At 40.9% G+C, this 17,573-nt stretch overlaps 1 protein-coding gene across 6 annotated transcripts in view; it reads left to right on the top strand.

The window, feature by feature from the left end:
- The window catches only part of LOC140200336 (F-box/WD repeat-containing protein 11), a 279,942-nt gene that overhangs the window by 232,065 nt on the left and 30,304 nt on the right, over positions 1-17,573 (top strand). Inside the window, exon 14 of one of the 6 annotated variants that reach the window (XM_072263523.1) lies at positions 10,527-13,104. The exons of the other annotated variants lie outside the window; for them this stretch is intronic. The gene's annotated coding sequence lies outside the window, so the exon portion shown is untranslated. Of the gene's footprint in view, positions 1-10,526; positions 13,105-17,573 lie in introns of those variants that run through there. 6 annotated transcript variants of the gene reach the window in all.

The raw sequence follows: 17,573 nt of genomic DNA on the forward strand, positions 1-17,573 counted from the left end.
GGTGCTACGAGCTAGTGAAGGTCAGAACAGGAAGATAGCACAGATGAATGAGTGGCTGAAGAGATGGGGCAGGGTTTCAAGTTCTTGGATCGTTGGAGCCTTTTCTGGGGAAAGGGTGACCTGCACAAGTGGGATGGGTTGCACCTGAACTGGAGAGAAACCAATGTCCTGGGAGGGAGGTTTGCTAATGCTATTGGGGAGAGTTTAAACTAGATTTTCAGGGAGGCTGTGGTGAGAACCGAAGTAATGAGGCAGAGGATGGGGTGGTTGGCACAGAAGTAGTGGCAGCTTGTAGGGAATTTGAGGAAGGATAGGCAGATGATAGAACAAAGAAGCATTCAGCTAGATGGTTTGAGATGTGTCTATTTTAATGCAAAGTTTATCATAAGCAAGGCAGATGAACTAGGCGGATCAATACGTGGAACTATGATGTGGCCATTATAGAGACTTGGATGACTCGGGCAGGAATGGCTGCTCAGTGTGTCGGGCTTAGATGTTTCATAAAGGACAAGGAAGGAGGAAAAAGCGGTGGGGGAGTGGCACAGCTAATCAGTCATAGTGTCACGGCTGCAGAAAAGGAGAAAATCATGGAGGGATTATCAACTGAGTCATTGTAGGTGGAAGTCAGAAAGTCAGAAACAGGAAGCAGGCAGTAACTCTACTGGGAGTTTTTTTTAATATAGACCCCCCACTCCCCCCAAATAGTAACAGAGACATCGAGGAGCAGATTCTGGAATGGCGCAATTGTAATAGGCTTGTTGTGATGGGTGATTTTAACTTCCCTAATATTGACTGGCATATCCTTAGAGCAAGGTGTTTAGATGGGGTGGAGTTTGTTAGGTGTGTTCAGGAAGGTTTCCTGATGCAATATGTAGATAAGCCAACTAGAGGAGAGGCTGTACTTGATCTGGTATTGGGAAATGAACCTGGTCAGGTGTCAGATCTCTCGGTGGGAGAACATTTTGGAGGTAGTAATGACAACTTATCTCCTTTACCATAGCGCTGGAGAGAGATAGGAGCAGACAATTTGGGAAAACATTTAATTGGGGTAGCCAGAAATATGATGCTATTTGGCAGGAACTTGGGAGCAGATGTTCTCAGGGAAATGCAAGGCAGAAATGTGACAAATGTTCAGGGAACGTTTGCATGGAGTTCTGCATAGGTATGTTCCGTTGAGGCAGGGAAAGGATGGTAGGGTTAAAGAACTACGGTGTACAAAGGATGTAGAAGATTTAGTTAAGAAGAAAAGCGAAAGGTTCAAGAAACTGAGTATTGTTAGAGCTCTAGAAAATTACAAGGTTGCTAGGAAGGAGTTTAAGAATGAAATTAGTAGAGCTCGAAAGGGCCATGAGTAGGCCTTGACGAGCAGGATTAAGGAAAACCCTAAGGGATTCTACAAAGATGTGAAGAGCAAGAGGATGATTTGTGTGAGAATAGTACCAATCAGGAGTGAGAGTGGAAACATGTGCATGGATCTGGAGGAGGAAGCAGAGGTATTTAATGAATTTAAAAACGCAAACACGAGGAAACCTGCAGATGCTGGAATTTCAAGCAACACACATCAAAGTTGCTGGTGAACGCAGCAGGCCAGGCAGCATCTCTAGGAAGAGGTACAGTCGACGTTTTGGGCTGAGACCCTTCGTCAGGACTAACTGAAAGAAGAGCTAGTAAGAGATTTACTAGCTCTTCTTTCAGTTAGTCCTGAGGAAGGATCTTGGCCCGAAATGTCGACTGTACCTCTTCCTAGAGATGCTGCCTGGCCTGCTGCGTTCACCAGCAACTTTTGTGTGTGGTATTTAATGAATACTGCTTTCATCAGTGAAAAGGACCTTGGCAGTTGTGGAGATGACTTATAGTGGACTGAAATGCCTGAGTATATAGACATTATGATGTGCTGGAGCTTTTGAAGGGCTTAAATTAAGTTAGATGTTGCCTGGACTGGACGAAATATACCCCAGGCTACTGTGGGAAGTGAGGGAGGAGATTGCTGAGCCTCTGGCAATGATCTTTGCATCAATTGGGACATGAGAAGTACCAGAGGATTGGAAGGTTGCAAATTCTGTATGAAAGACAGTGACCAGTGGTATTCAGCAGGGAGCTGTTCTGCAACCCCTCCTCTTTGTAATTTTTATAAATGACCTGGATGAGGAAGTAGAATGGTGGGTTAGTAAGTTGGCTAATGACACAAAAGTTGGGTGTGTTGTGGATAGTCTAGAGGGTTGTCAGAAGTTATAGCGTGACATCAGTAGGGCACAGAACTGGGCTGGGAAGTAGCAGATGGAGTTTAACCCAGATAAGTGTGAAGTAGTTCATTTTGGTAGGTCAAATTTGAAGACAGAATATAATTATGGTAAGACGCTTGACAGTGTGGAGGATCAGCGAGGTCTTGGGGTCCGTGTCCCTTGGACACTCAAAGCTGCTATGCAGGTTAACGCTGTTGTTTAGAAGGAGTATGGTGGGTTGGCCTTCATCATCCACGGGATTGAGTCCAAGCGCTGTGACGTAATATTAGACCATAAGACAAAGGAGCAGAAGTCGGCCATTCAGCCCATCGAGTCTGCTCCGCCATTTTATCATGAGCTGATCCATTCTCCCATTTAGTCCCACTCCCCCGCCTTCTCATCATAACCTTTGATGCCCTGGCTACTCAGATACCTATCAATCTCTGCCTTAAATACACCCAATGACTTGGCCTCCACTGCTGCCCGTGGCAACAAATTCCATAGATTCATCACCCTCTGACTAAAAAAATTGCTTCGCATTTCTGTTCTGAATGGGCGCCCTTCAATCCTTAAGTCATGCTCTCTCATACTAGACTCCCCCATCATGGGAAACAACTTTGCCACATCCACTCTGTCCATGTCTTTCAACATTCGAAATGTTTCTATGAGGTCTCCCCTCATTCTTCTAAACTCCAAGGAATACAGTCCAAGAGCAGATAAATGTTCCTCATATGTTAACCCTCTCATTCCCGGAATCATTCTAGTGAATCTTCTCTGTACCCTCTCCAACGTCAGCACATCCTTTCTTAAACAAGGAGCCCAAAACTGCCCACAGTACTCCAAGTGAGGTCTCACCAGCGCCTTATAGAGCCTCAACATCACATCCCTGCTCCTATACTCTATTCCTCTAGAAATGTATGCCAACATTGCATTCGCCTTCTTCACTACTGACTCAACCTGGAGGTTAACCTTAAGGGTATCCTGCACGAGGACTCCCAAGTCCCGTTGCATCTCAGAACTTTGAATTCTTTCCCGTTTATTTCTTCTGCCAAAGTGCATAACCATACACTTTCCAACATTGTATTTCATTTGTCACTTCTTTGCCCATTCTTCCAATCTATCCAAGTCTCTCTGCAGACTCTGTGTTTCCTCAGCACTACCTATCTTTGTATCGGTAGCAAACTTAGCCACAAAGCCATCTATTACTTCAGTTATGTCACCGAAACACTCGGAACTCAGCAAGATTTATATACTTCTGCATTCCAATCCTATTGGATGATTGGATTCTTTGTTGTACTGGCATATTTACTTTCTGCATCTTATGAGAAGCTCTCAACACCAAAATTTATTAGTTTCTCATAGTTATTGATAGTATTGATAGAACCTCTCATTTCCCTTAAATACATTCCTTTCTCACAGGCTTAAGCTGTCCATTTATCTTTCAAATTATATCATCCAGTAGTACTCACATCTACAGTGATGAAGTGCTTTGAGAAGTTGGTTATGGCTAGGATCAAATTCTGCCCAAGGAAGGACCTGGACCCACTGCAATTTTCCTATCATCACTGTAGGTCTACAGTGGTTATGATCTCATTGGTTCTTCATGCAGCCCTGGACTATATTAATATTTACGTCACACTGCTGTTCATTGATTACAGCTCAGCGTTTAACAAAGTCATTCCTATGGTTCTGATCGAAAGCTCTAAAACCTGGTCCTCTGTACCTCTCTCTGCAAGTGGATCTTATGATCTTATGGTACCTCGACTTCATCGCTGGAAGATCACAGTCTATGTGGATTGGAAGTATCATCCCCACTTCACTGATAATTAACTAAGCCTCAAGGGTGTGTGCTTAGCCCACTGCACTTCTCAGTCTACACTCATGACTGTGTGACTTGGCACAGCTCAGACACCATCTATAAATTTGCTGATGACACAACTATTGTTGGCAGAATTTCAGATGGTGACGAGAAGGTATACAGGAGTGAGGTAGATTAGGTGGTTGAGTAGTATTGGTAAGACCAAAGAATTGACTGTGGACTTCAGAAAGTTTAAGATGAGGGCAGACACATCTGTCCTCATTGATTGATCATTAATGGAAAGAGTGAGCAGTTTCAAGTTTCTTGCAGTCAACATCTGAGGATCTGTCCTGGGGCCAGCATATCGATGCAGTTATAAAGAAGGCACAACAGCGGCTATATTTTATTAGGAGTTTGAGGAGATTTGGTATGTTACCAAAAACACTCGCAAATGTCTACAGATGCACAATGAAGAGCATTCTAACTAGCTGCATCACTCTGGTGTGGGGTGGTTGGGGGTAGATCAAAGTAAGCTGTGGAGAGTTGTAAACTCAGTCAGCTCCATCATGGGCATCACCCTCAGCATCTAGGACATCCTGAAGGATCGATAACTCAAAAAGACAGCATCCATCATGAAGGGCCCCCATCACCTAGACATGCCGTATTATCATTGCTACCGTCAGGGAGAAGGAACAGGTGCCAGAAGGCACACACTCAATGATTCAGGAATAGCTTCTTCCCCACTACCGTCAGATTTCTGAATGGACATAGAAGTCATGAACAATGTACTGCTGCCACATAAAAAGAAATTTCGTGACATATGCTGGTGATGTTCTCTGCACCCCAGCTTTATTTTATCAATGACCATGCATATGTTACATCTTTATTCTATTTAACTTTTTGCATAAGTTTTAAATAGTTGCTATTTCAGGGACTGGTTGTTCTGATCCTCATGATACCTCACTAGTAAAACAAATCTGTACATTCCTGCTCCCTGTATTTTTGTGTGTATGTACCTTAGCCACTCCTCTTTTATACTCGTGTGTTATTCTCATGAGCTCTTGTTTCCCCAGTTAAATAAATTATTAAGGCAGTAAATAATTGAGGATCCAACAGAGATGTCTGGGGCCTTTTTTTTGGCACCATGTACAAATTAGAGTACCTTCCTTTCTCTTCACTGTTTCTTGTCATGTACCCATTTCCCATCAATTGTTTGTGTGTTATTACAGTGTCTATAAAAAGCATTCACCCTCCTTGGAAGTTACCATGTTTTACAACATTAAATATCAGTGGATTTAATGTTTTACAACATTAAATATCAGTGGATTTATTTTGGCTTTTTTGATACTAATCAACAGAAAAGACTCATGTCAAAGTGAAAAACAAATTTCTACAAATTGATCTAAATTTATAACAATTATTTAACACAAAATAATTGATTGCATAATTATCCCCCCCCTGCCCCCGGTCAGTATTTAGTAGATGCACTTTTGGCAGCAATTACAGCATTGAGTCTGTGTGGCTAGGTCATTATCAGCTTTGCACATCTGGACACTGCAATTTTTCCCCTTTCTTATTTACAAAACTGCTCAAGCTCTGTTAGATTGCATGGGGATCGTGAGTGAACAGCCCTTTTCAAGTCCAACCACAAATTCTCAATAGGATTGTGATCTGGACTCTGACGCGGCCACTCCAGGACATTAACTTTGTTGTTTTTAAGCCATTCCTGTGTAGCTTTGGCTTTATGCCTGAGGTTATTGTCTTGCTGGAAAACAAATCTTTTTCCAAGTCACAGTTCTCTTGCAGACTGCATCAGATTTTCCTCCAAGATTTCCCTATATTTTGCTGCATTCATTTTACCCTCTACCTTCAGAAGCCTTCTAGGACCTACTACAGTGAAGCATCCCCACAGCATGATGCAGTCACCACCATGCTTCACAGTAGGAATAGTGTGCTTTTGATAATATGTGGTGCTTGGCTCACGCCAAATACAGTGTTTAGTCTGATGGCCAAAAAGCTCAATTTTGGTTTCATCGGACCATAGAACCACCTTCCAGCTGATTTCAGTCTCCCACATGCCTTCTGGCAAAATCTAGCTGAGATTTCATGAGAGTTTTTTTTCAACAGTGGCTTTCTTTTTGCTACTCTCCCATAAAGCTGTGACTGGTGAAGCATCCAGGGAACAGCTGAATACGCAGCCTCTTCCATTTCAGCCACTGATGCTTGTAACTCCCCCAGAGTTGTCATAGGTCTCTTTGTGGTCTCCCTCACTATTCCCTTTGCATGGTCACTCAGTTTTTGAGGATGGCCTGCTCTAGTCAAATTTACAACTGTGCCATATTAGACCATAAGACAGGAGCATAATTAGGCCATCTGGCCCATTGACTCCGCTCCGCCATTCAATCATGGCTGATCCTTTTCTTTTCTCCTCCTCAACCCTAGTTCCTGGCCTTCTCCCTGTATCCTTTGATCCCATGTCTGAACAAGTACCTTTCAACCTCTGCCTTAAATACACCCAACAACCTGGCCTGCACAGCTGCATGTGACAACAAATCCCACAAATTCGCCACCCTTTGGCTAAAGAAATTTCTCCGCATCTCTGTTTCGAAAAGGCGCCCCTCTATCCTGAGGCTGCTCCCTCTTGTTCTAGACTCTCCCACCATGGGAAAGATCCTTTCCACATCTGCTCTGTCTAGGCCTTTCAACATTCCAAAGGTTTCAACGAGATTCCCCCTCATCCTTCTGAATTCTAACAAGTACAGATCCAGAGTCATCAAACGTTCCTCGTATGATAACCTTTTCATTCCTGGAATCATCTATGTGAACCTCCTCTGGACCCTCTCCAATGCCAACACATCTTTTCTAAGATGAGAAGCCCGAACCTGTACACAATACTCAAGGTGGGGCCTCAGCAGTGCCTTATAAAGCCTCAAAATCACATCCTTGCTCTTGTATTCTAGACCTCTTGAAATGAGTGCTAACATGGCATTTGCCTTCCTCACCGCCGACTCAACCTGCAAGTTAACCTTCAGCGTGTTCTGCACAAGGACTTCTAAGTCCCTCTGCATCTCAGATTTTTGGGTTTTCTCCGTTTAGAAAATAATCTGCACATTTATTTCTACTACCAAAGTGCATGACCATGCATTTTCCAACGTATTTCATTTGCCACTTTCTTGCCCATTCTCCTAATCTAAGGTCTTCTGCATGTACCTGTCTCCTCAACAATACCTGCCCCTCCACCAATCGTTGTATCATCTGCAAACTTGGCAACAAAGCCATCTATTCCATCATCTAAATCATTTATGTACAGCATAAAAAGAAATGGTCCCAACACCAATGTTCCCTCTAATTTTTAATAGTGTGCGCAAAAATCTTACGTTGTGCAAATTTTTTTCCTGTGACAAAAGTATGTGGGCACTGAATGCACACATGGCACAGTTTATGTAGGTTTACAAAATATTTGACATAAAACTGCACAGAATAACAACAAAATAACATGCATATTTAAGTCAGTCAGTTATTTTATTCTCTCCTGTCTTTGGCATTTACCCATTCTTTGTAAACTCTATCTAGACTAATAGAACTTCCATCCAATTTATAGCTTTTGATTCTCATAACATATCCAAATGACATTCACCTAAACGGTTTCTCAGCTTGTTTCTGAGTTGATTCATTGGGCTAAAACCTAGCTCACAGTCCGCACTAGATGCAAGAAAGGTTCCCCCAACGTCCATCAACTGTGCAAGGTCGCAAAACTGTTCATTTTGAAGTACAAATGCCAGCATTTGAGTGAAGTTTGAAATCAGTTTGGATTTAATTTTTTTTCTTGCACAGAAAATTTGAAATCGTTAAACTGTCTAACTATTACAGTATTTTCAGCTAGAAAATCATGATATTTTAGACATAAGGCATTAACTTGTTAATCGCCAAATGTGAAGTCACAATCTGCAATTGCGGACAAATCAAAAGCTGATCATTCTTGTACCTGAGCTTCAGGAAACGTTTCTTCTAAATGAACACAAAGACTATTTATAAATGTCAACAGCGAACTTGTATCTACTGTGACGTTTTCTTCACGCTGTTGGCTTAGCAAAACTTTAACTTTGTCACTCCACAAAACATTGTCTCCCAGATACTGCTTTCTTACCTTGTTAATTTTGCCTCGGGCAAAATGAAGTGAATCAATCGGTGTCAAGCCACTCTTTTGCAGAATCTTGCACAGTGCAGCCAGTTCATCAAAGACATCACTTAAAACCTGTAAAGCTACTTTGTATGTGATGTTTATCAATTTCTTGTGGCAGTGTTTAGCTACAGGGTCAGTTGACTGATCTTTTTCAATAAAAACGTAGTAAACTATCTACAGGATTTGAAACAGATCCTTGTAAACTTTATGATGTGAACACTGTCAGCCAAAGATGGCTGCTGCTGTGATGGAGCTGTACAAATCAGAACAGGAAAAGTGAGGTGACGTAAATTAGTGGCGTGCATTGTGGTATTTGAAAAACCGACTAACTAGTTAACAGAAACATTTAGCTAAAATATTATTTTCAATAATTATTAATTACTACATTATTTTAGGTAATAACCTTTTGTGCGCACATTAATTTCCTTTGTGCGCTGGTTGAAAAACGTGTGCGTGCGCATACGCGCACAGCTTAGAGGGAACATAGCCCAACACCGACCCCTGCGAACACCACTAGTCACTGGCAGCCAAACAGAAAAGGATCCTTTTATTCCCACTTGCTGCCTCCTACCAATCAGCCAATGCTCTAACCATGTTAATAACTTTCCTGTAATACCATTGGCTTTTAATTTGGTAAGCAGCCTCATGTGTGGCACCTTGTCAAAGGTCTTCTGAAAGTACAAGTATTCAACATCCACTGCATCCCTTTTATCTATCCTGCTTGTAATCTCAAAGAATTCCAAAAGGTTCATCAGACTGGATTTTCCCTGAAGGAAACCATGCTGACTTTGTCCTATCTTGTCCTGCGTCACCAAGTACTCCATCACCTCAACCTTAACAATTAACTCTAACATCTTCTCAACCACAGAGGTCAGGCTAACCTGTCTATAATTTCCTTTCTGCTGCCTTCCTCTTTTCTTAAAAGGGTAGAGTAATATTTGCAATTTTCCAGTCCTCTGTCAGCATGCCAGAGTCCAATGATTTTTGAAAGATCATTTCTAATGCCATCACAATCTCTAACGCTACCTCTTTCAGAACCCTAAGGTGCAGTTCCTCTGGTCTGGTGACTTGTGTACCTTTAGGTCTTTCAGCTTTTTGAGCACCTTCTCTCTTGTGACAGTAACTGCACCCACTTCTCTTCCTTCAAACACCATAACAGCAGGCATACTGCTGTCGTCTTCCACATGAAGACTAATGTAAAATAGTCATTTAGCTCATCAGCCATCTCCTCGTCCCCTGTTATTATTTCTCCTGCCTCATTTTCTAGCGGTCCTCTATCTATTCTCACTTCTCTTTTTGTTTTAACATACTTGACAAAACTTTTACTATCCACTTCGATATTATTTGCTAGCTTGCTTTCATATTTCATCTTTTCCCTTCTAAAGAATTTTTTAGTTGCTCTCTGTAGGTTTTTAAAACCTACCCAATCCTCTATCTTCCCACCAATTTTTGCTTTGTTGTATGCCCTTCCTTTTGCTTTACAATATCTTTGACTTCCCTTGTCAGCCACGGTTGTACTATTTTACCATTTGAGTATTTCTTGTTTGGAATACACATGTCCTGGACCACCTTCAGTTTTCTCAGAAACACACACCATTGCTGTTCTGCTGACATCTCTGCTAGCAGCTCTTCCCAATTTACTTTGCCAACTCCTCTCTCATACCACTGTAATTTCTCTTACTCCTCTGAACAACTGCTACATCAGACTTCCTCCCTATCAAATTTCAAGTTGAACACAATCATATTGTGATCACTGGTTCCTAAGGGTTCTTTTACCTTAAGCTCCCTAATTGCCTCTGGTTTATTACATAACACCCAATCCAGTATAGCTGATCCCCTAGTAGGCTTAATGACAAACTGCTCTAAAAATCTATCTCTTAGGCATTCAACAAACTCAGTCTCTTGAGATTCATTGCCAACCGATTTTCCCAGTTTTACCCTTTTGCTTTTAATATAGCTGTAGAAGCCCATGGGTTTCTCCTTCATCTTGTCTGCTAGAGCAAATCTTTCTTAGGCCTTTTAGCCCTTCTGATTTTTCTCTTCAACGTTCTGTTGCATTTCTTATTCTTCTCAAATATCTCATTTGTTCCTTGCTGCTTATACTTGCGGTGCACCTCCTTCGTCGTCTTAACCAGAGCCTCAATATCTCTCGAAAATTGTTACCCTTGGCTTTTATTCTGACAGAAACATACAAACTCTGTGCACTCCAAATGTCACTTTTGAAAGCATCTCACTTACCAAGTACACATTTGCCAGAAAACACCCTGTCCCAATCCACACTTTGCTGATCCACTCGTTTCTGATACATCTTTTTCCAATTTAGAATCGCAACCTGTGGGCCAGACCTATCCTTCTCCATAATTATCTTGAATCTAATTGAATTAGTTTCAAGATGGATAAGAGATGGTTGTTGACTTCAGGAGGACACGGAGTGACCACTCTCTGCTGAACATCGACGACTCTTCCATAGAGATCGTTAGGAGCATCAAATTTCTTCGTGTTCACCTGGTGGAGAATCTCACCTGGTCCCTCAACACCTGCTCCATAGCAAAGAAAGCCCAGCAGCATCTCTACTTTCTGCGAAGGCTGAGAAAAGTCCATCTCCCACCCCCCATCCTCACCACATTATACAGAGGTTGTATTGAGAGCATCCTGAGCAGCTGCATCACTGCCTGGTTCGGAAATTGCACCATCTTGGATTGCAAGACCCTGCAGCGGATAGTGAGGTCAGCTGAGAAGATCATCTGGGAGTCTCTTCCCGCCATTACAGACATTTACACCACACGCTGCATCTGCAAAGCAAACAGCACTGTGCATATTGTCTTGTTTATTATTTATTGTAATGCCTGTACTGTTTTGTGTACTTTATGCAGTCCTAGGTGGGTCTGTAGTCTAGTTTAGTTTTTGTGTTGTTTTGCGTAGTTCAGTGTAGTTTTTTTATTGTTTCATGTAGCACCATGGTCCTGAAAAATGTTGTCTCGTTTTTACTATGTACTGTACCAGCAGTTATGGTCGAAATGACAATAAAAAGTGATGACTTGAGTTATGATCACTGGATCCAAAGTGCCCCCCTATACACACCTCTGTCACCTGCCCTGTCTCATTCCTTAATAGGTGATCTAGTATCTCATTCTCTCTGGTTTTGGCCCTCTGTATATCGATTAAGGAAACTTCCCTGGACTTACTGACATACTCTATTCCATCCAGCCTTTTTATTGTATGAGAGTGCCAGTCAATATGTAGAAAGTTAAAATTACCTCCTATCAGAACCTTGTGTTCCTTGCAACTGTTTGCGATCTCTCTGCAACCTTCCTCCTCTAAATCCAGCTATTGGGTGGCCTTCCCTTTCTTATTCCTCAATTCCACCCATATATCCTCAGTAGACAAGCTCTCCAATCTATCCTGTTTGATCACTGCCGTGACATTTTCCCTAACTAGTAATGACGCACCCCCTCCCTCTCGCCCTATCATGTCTAAAACGATGGAGCCTTGGAAGATCAAGCTGCTAGACTTCCCTTTCTGGCAACCAAGTCTCATTAGTGGCTCGTGTCATTATTCCACATGTTAATCCATGCTCTTAGCTCATCTGTTTTACCTAAAATATTCCTTGCGTTGAAGTAGATCAAGCTCAGAACATTATTCCCACCATGCTCATCCTTTTGATTCCTGTCTTTGTATGTATGCTTAACAACAACTTTCCCCTGAACCACTACATTATATGCCCAGGGTTTCTAGTTGAAACCCTCCAGTCCAGCACTAACAAACTTTCCTGCAAGGATATTAGTCCCCCCTCCAGTTTAGGTCATGTTTTATTTGATGGTATTTCTGAAGTAGCTATGGATGATGATTAGATTTCTGAGGAAGTGTTACTTTGAATCCATTATGTAAAAATTTGAGTCATATCTTGGCAAATAAAAAATCATGGTTCCTGGAAGTGGGGCACACTCCAGGCCACTTCGTGTTTCCCGTGATCAGTGCCGGCACAAAGAATGGTACATTGATCTGAGGCTACTTCCACATAATTTGCTTGCAGTTTATCTTTGTAATTTCTTGGGTGTAGATGCCAATTTTTTTTCTTGGGTTTTTGGATCTAAGTGACCTGTCTTGCAAAACATCTCTCTTCCAATACGTATCACGTTGAAATTATCCTTCTCTGTCTCAATCTAGGCCTTTAACTATGTCAGCTGGTACCTCTAGGTTCAGGAATGTTGGATTGGATTGTATAATTGTTCTTTTCCTTGTAGTTTAACTTTCTTATGCTTGTTTATATTTTTATATAAGTATCTATATATATGTAATTGCTCAGTATGTTTTTTAGTGGTTTCTGTTGTAGTTATCACATTACTTGAATAGGGGTGATTTCACTGGTTAACTGTTATCTATAGAAATTCAATGAAATTAGTAAACTGATATAAGAGGACCAAACCACATTGGATCAGTTTCTCTAAAAACGCAAACACGAGGAATTCTGCAGATGCTGGAAATTCAAGCAACACACATCAAAGTTGCTGGTGAATGCAGCAGGCCAGGCAGCATCTCTAGGAAGAGGTACAGTCGACGTTTCGGGCTGACCTGACGAAGGGTGTGTTGTTGTGTGTTGCTTGGATCAGTTTCTTTTGTCTCTGTTCTTTTCTCTCCTTTTGTTGTTTCCCCTGCCTCTAGGCTCTTTGTCTTTTGATGATTGTCTTTCTTTTCCCCTTGTTTCATTCTTTTAACACTTATTAAATGACTGTAAGCAACAGGTTTATGCCTCATTTTTGACTTCTCAAGAACTTTAAGTCAAAAACCTCAGGATCCAACTTTAATGCTTACACTGGGGCAGCATTTTCATTTCATTTGTGCAGTGTCTTTAGGTTGTTCAGTTACAGATTCAAAAAGCCAGTAGAAATAGCAATGAGTGGTAGTATTTCATGCCTAAAAATTGTTCTTAATGCACAGTTCAATCTTAATTTTAACGTTTAGTCTAACATTTAACAATTCAAATCATAAACTGGACAGAACAAGACTGGATCTATTTGCAAACCATCTGAAGATTGTACTTGCTCTGCCCAGAATGGAATGTTCTGTTTGGGGGCTGATTTCACGCTTTTCATCTACCTCTCAAAATACAAAGCAAGATTTAACCATATTGATGTATGCTGCCAGGTCTTTTGGACGATAAAGTTTCACTGAAGCAGAAAAGGTGCAGGTCTTGGAAAGTTTTTCTCAATAGAAGAATAGAAAAAATGTTCAAGATGAAATGAACAGGTTATTTTGCATTAGAATATGTCAAGGTTTCCAGGTGGTAAGTAAGTAGTAAGTTGCATTTGTTTTTGTTTTGTGTCAGGAGTAAGTTAATGGTAGCTTACTTGCCTTTGACCTGAAGTCATAGGTTACAATGCTAGGTCATGTCATGGTGCTGTATGGAGAAATTGAAGCAGTTTTTAGATGCTCATCCTAGCTGAAAAGTTAAAACATGGCTCTACAGGTAGACTGTCTGTACTTGTCGATGGATTTAAAAAGATCCTTTGGTTCTATTTGCAAGAAGAGCAGAGAAGTATTTCATTCTTGTAACCTAGTTGATGTTCATCCATCAATCAAAGCAGTAAAGCAGATTATCTGAATATTGTAATTTGATGGTTTATGGGACCTTGCTTTATAAAGATTGACTGTTGAAAGGTCTATTCAGAGTGGACTTTACAAAGTGATCTGCAGCCAATTGAGTATTTTGGTAATGTGGTTTACCATTGTAGTCTTGGAAGCTACACATAGTTTGCTCACCGTTAAACTTCATCGTGCCACACACTTCCGGTAAGATGGAGATAGGTTAATCGCTTAAAACGGTCGCTCCGTTTCATTTCATACCTCCGCACTTTTGATCTTTTTTCTACCCCAGACTGCTATTTTATTTTTGTTCTCCTCCCTGCCTGCAAATACATTTGTCCTACAATGGCTTTCAAGCCCTCTAAAGCTGGGAAAAAAGAAGTCTCTGCGACTGCCTCCGGCTCCTCTGCTGACATTATTGCCATTTTGGATCAGCACTGACAAGAGATTATATCTGAACTTAAGCCCGAATATAAGTCTTCTTTCAGTTTGTTGGAGTCAAAATTGGATCAAATCAATTCCAAAGTGGAGAATCATGCCGTTCGTCTCTCTCATCTAGACTCAGAAATCGAAGATTTAAAATGTCGTGTTCAGCAGCTGGAAGCCATTTGCTCTAATTTGAGTGAGTATAACACCAAGTTATCATCTAAAATAGCTGATCTCAAAGATCGGAGCAGAAGGCGTAATATACAAATCCTCGGTCTGCCAAAGGCTATCGAAAGCGGAGCTCCTGTTGAATTTTTTTCTTCTTTACATTGTGAGATTTTTGGGAAAGATACTCTTCCGAATTTACCCGACTTAGACAGAGCTCACTGTACATTTCGGGTCAAGTCCGAGTTGTACTATTGGCCACGCCCAGTTATACTCTGTTTTCATCGATATCAGGTGAAAAACCTTATACATAGAACATAGAATAGTACAACACAGTACAGGCCCTTCAGCCCCCAATGTTGTGCTGACCCTCAAACCCTGCCTCCCATATAAGCCCCCAACTTAAATTCCTTCATATACCTGTCCAGTAGTCTCTTACGCTTCACTAGTGTATCTGCCCCCACCACTGACTCAGGCAGTGCATTCCACACAGCAACCACACTCTGAGTAAAAAGAACCTTCCTCTAATATCCCCCTTGAACTTCCCACCCCTTACCTTAAAGCCATGTCCTCTTGTATTGAGCAGTGGTGCCCTGGGGAAGAGGCACTGGCTATCCACTCTATCTATTCCTCTTATTATCTTATACACCTCTATCATGTCACCTCTCATCCTCCTTCTCTCCAAAGAGTAAAGCCGTAGCTCCCTTAATCTCTGATCATAATGCATACTCTCTAAACCAGGCAGCACCCTGGTAAATCTCCTCTATGTTCTTTCCAATGCTTCCACATCCTTCCTATAGTGAGGCGACCAGAACTGGACACAGTACGCCAAGTGTGGCCTAACATCGCGACTCTTAAACTCTATCCCTTGACTTATGAAAGCTAACACCCACCCACTCACTCACTGGCCGCTTTCCACAGGCTGCTTCGCTTGAGCTATCCCTCTATTTATCTGTTTGAGCTTTTCAAAATGCTTGGTCACCTGACCTCGATTGCCCAATCAGCTGCTTTCTGCTGAGTCTGAGCTATTCAAATCTTGATTGTCTAATCAATGGCTTTTTGCTGATCTATTCAAATCTTGATTGACTTGATTTCACAGACCAACTGCCAAAACTGCCAGAATCTCTCGAGTCAAAGCCTCAAAGCTCCACTCCTTCACTGCCCCACTCACTCACTGGCCGCTTTTGATTATGGAAGCACGTCGGAGAGGAAAATTGCATTATAAGAGTCATTCCATTCATATTGTTGAAGATTATGCTCCTCAAGTTTTGAGGCTGCGTGTCGAATACGAAGTCGCTATGAAAGAGTTTTACAATTGTGGATTCAGGCCCTCTCTGCGGTATCCTGCCCATCTCCGAGTAACTCTTAGTACAGGGGACAAAAAATGGTTCAACTCTGTTACAGAAGCTCAGGAATTCATTGAAAGTCTCCCTACCATTGTGACTTCAGATTCCATTTGATTATTTAAAATGGCCGATTACTACGTTTTTTTCTTTCTTTGGTTTTTTTATTTTTTGTTTTCCTTTTAAATTAAGTTTTTAAATTACTGAAAATGGTTTAACTCTGTTATAAGAAGCTCAGAAATTTATTGAAAGTCTCCTTGCCATGCGACTCCTTCAGACTCGATTTGATTATTTAAAATGGCCGGTTAGTACTTTTTTTCTTCCTTTGTTTTTTTTCCTGTTTTTTTAAAATTAAATTTTTAATTACTGTATTTTTTATAGTTTTTCACGGGTATGGTACTTTGGATTATTATTTTAAGTTAAGTTTAATACTTTTTGATAGTACTGTTTTTTCTTTATGTACAATTTTAATTTGAAGTGCATAAGCTCTCTTTTTATGAACTGTTAATTAAACGGAAGTTGGGCTTAGGGATAGGTTTTTTCTGAAGAGTTTGCTGCTGTTCTTTGGTTGCTTTCTTGCTTTGGGATTGGGGGGGGGAGGAGGGTTTCCTAGTTCCAACACTATTTCTACAACCTTTAGCTATTCTTTGTTACTCAGAACTTTTTTTTTGTTCTGATTTTCTTGTCTTATACTTTTGCCCCAGAGCCGTTATTAGAATGTTTGTTCCTTTTTATGCCTACTACCCTATATGATTTTTTTATATGACAGTGGTTAGCCCGTTGAATTTTATAAGCTGGAATGTTAAGGGATTGAACCATCCTGTTAAAAGAAGGAAGGTGTTTTCACATCTTAAGCAACTTAAAGCTGAAAAGCAAGAAACACATACGTAGTTTTGGTAACTCTCGCCTTATGTCTAGGTGGGTGGGACAGCACTTCCATTCTGCTTTTCCGGCTAAAGCCGGGGGGTTTCAATCCTTATTAAGCAGAATGTTCCCTTTGAGCTTCACAACAAAATATCAGATACAAATGGTCGTTTTATTATTGTCTGTGGGAAATTGTATTATAATAGGGTAGTCTTGGCTAACCTCTAAGCTCCCAACTCAGATGATGTGGACTTTTTTGAACTTTTTTTTCTTTATTGCCTGACTTGAGTTTATATTCCCTCGTATTGGATGGTGATTTTAATTGTTGGTTAGATCCAGTACTGGATCAATCCTCTTCTGTTCCTAGACTCCCTAGTAAATCTGCTTTATCTATTCACTCTTTATGGTATCTCTGATGTGTGCCGTTTTTTCCATCCTACTGAGAGAGATCATTCCTTTTTTTCACATGTCCATCATACTTTTACTAGAATTGATTATTTCTTAATGGATAATCAGCTGATTCCATCTGTTCGCTCTTGTGATTATCAAAATATATTGATTTCGGATCATGCCCCAGTTACCCTGTCCATAAATTTCTCCGGTTTCCCTCAAATAAATAAACATTGGCGTTTTAATCTGACCTTGTTGTCGGATAATGATCTTGTAAAATTTATGAAGGACCAGATAATTTTTTTTCTTAAGTGCTAACATGTCATCTGAGATCTCATCCCAGGTTGTCTGGGATGCTATGAAAGCATATTTGAGCAGTCAAATAATTTCATATACTGCGAATCTGAAAAGAAGGACCTATTTAGAGCGATTAGACTTGATTGGTCAAATTAAAGCAACAGACCAATTATATACCCAGACCAAAAATCCTGAACTGTATAAGAAGCGAGTAGAACTTCAAACTAAGTTTGACCTTGTCCCCACTCAGCCGGTTGAATGCCACCTTCTTGAAAGTAAGAGTCGATTTTATATTCATGGTG

Source organism: Mobula birostris, chromosome 7, assembly GCF_030028105.1.
Source record: "Mobula birostris isolate sMobBir1 chromosome 7, sMobBir1.hap1, whole genome shotgun sequence".
NCBI lineage: Eukaryota > Metazoa > Chordata > Chondrichthyes > Myliobatiformes > Myliobatidae > Mobula > Mobula birostris.